Below are 1,661 nucleotides of genomic sequence, written 5' to 3'. Positions count from 1 at the left end.
TAATAAATGTTTAATAAATATTATCTTTTTTTTTTTTTTTTTATCCAGAAGAGATAAAGATTTGGAGTAGCACAGCAAAGGTAGGTGTGTGGGTAGAGGTAAAAGGAATATTTGGAAAATCTTTAGGGAACATAAATGTAACTTTTATTTCCCCATCTTTTTGCTGTTTTTTTTGCGATCAAAGGTCTTATTCCAAGGCATATTGTGGGAGGACAGAAGCCTTCTGGGGCAAGGGGAGTTCAAAGTGGACAGGACCCAGCCCTCCTGTCTATTTGTAAGGTTTAATTTTTTGGGTTTTTATGGCACCTTTAATTTCTACTTTAGGCAGGTATGCAGAGGTTTCTGCTTCTAGTTTACTTCCCATAATACCTTCTGAAAATAAAAGGTGAGTGGGAGGAGAAGAGGTGTTGATTTAGTTCCTGTGATAAATAAATCTTTTTGGAAAAAGCATAAAGACCTGAAAGGTGCTTGGAAGTAGCACCTGGGGACTAAGTGATATAGGCAGGTGTCTTAGTTATCTAGTGCCACTATAACGGAAATACTACAAGTGGATGGCCTTAACAAAGTTTAGTTTCTCACAGTGTAGGTGGCTAGAAGTCCAGATTCAGGGTACCGGCTCTAGGGGAAGGCTTTCTATGTCAGCTCTGGTGAAAGGTCCATGTCTCTTTGAGTTTCTGCTTCTGGGCGATCTACACGTGGCTTGACATCTCTCTTCCCCCATCTCTGCTCTGCTCGCTTGTTTAATCTCTTTCATATTTCAAAAGAGATTGACTCATGATACACCCTACACTAATCCTGCCTCATTAACATAACAAAGACAGCCATTCCCAAACGGGATTATAACCACAGGCATAAACCAAACACCAAATCCACCGCCTTCATGTGGATTCCATTCATAGTGACCCTATACAACAGAGTAGAACTGCCCCCTAGGGTTTCCAAGGCTGTAAATCTTTACAGACACAGACTGCCACCTCTTTCTCCCATGGAGCAGCTGGTGGGTTTGAACTGCCGAACTTTTGATTAGCAGCTGACTGCTTTAACCACTGGGCTACCAGGGCTCCTCCACAAGCACAGAGGTTAGGATTTAAAACACATTTTGGGGGGACACAATTCAACCCATAACTGCAGGGAAGGCAGGGAAACCGTAATAAAGTGTAAGAGTACCTGTGGACCTACCTGTTTCTCCATTATTGTTCTTCAGTGACTTCCTTTGGTGGTCCTATTTACAGCCCAAAATTTGGAATTTATACAGGACATCAGCTATTTTTTAGGTTCAGGGGAACTGTGGGCTGCGCTGAGGGTGAAGTTAAGGAGGTGACATTTCAGGTCCACAAGTGCAGGGCAACAGAGAAGAGGGAGAAACCTTTTGGGTCGTAGTGAGTGAATACGCAGGCAAGAAAGAATCCAGAGGTCTGAGCTGTAGAGCACCAATTATTAATGTAACCCCCTCCCTTTTTACTTTTGGACTTCAGGTTCCCATAATTACACGGATAATCTCAATTGTATTTTTGTTCCTTGGCATACAATTATCATTAGCCTTGATACAATCCCCTTTGATCGTTCGTCCTTCCTTTCTTCCTTCCTTCCTTTCCTCCCTCCCTCCCTTCCTCCCTGCTTCCCTCCCTCCCTCCCTCCTTCCTTCCTTCCTTTCTTTTTTT

This window comes from Trichechus manatus, unplaced genomic scaffold, assembly GCF_000243295.1.
Source record: "Trichechus manatus latirostris isolate Lorelei unplaced genomic scaffold, TriManLat1.0 scaffold00008, whole genome shotgun sequence".
NCBI classification, from domain to species: Eukaryota; Metazoa; Chordata; class Mammalia; order Sirenia; family Trichechidae; genus Trichechus; species Trichechus manatus.
Note: the sequence above shows the minus strand (reverse complement) of the source record.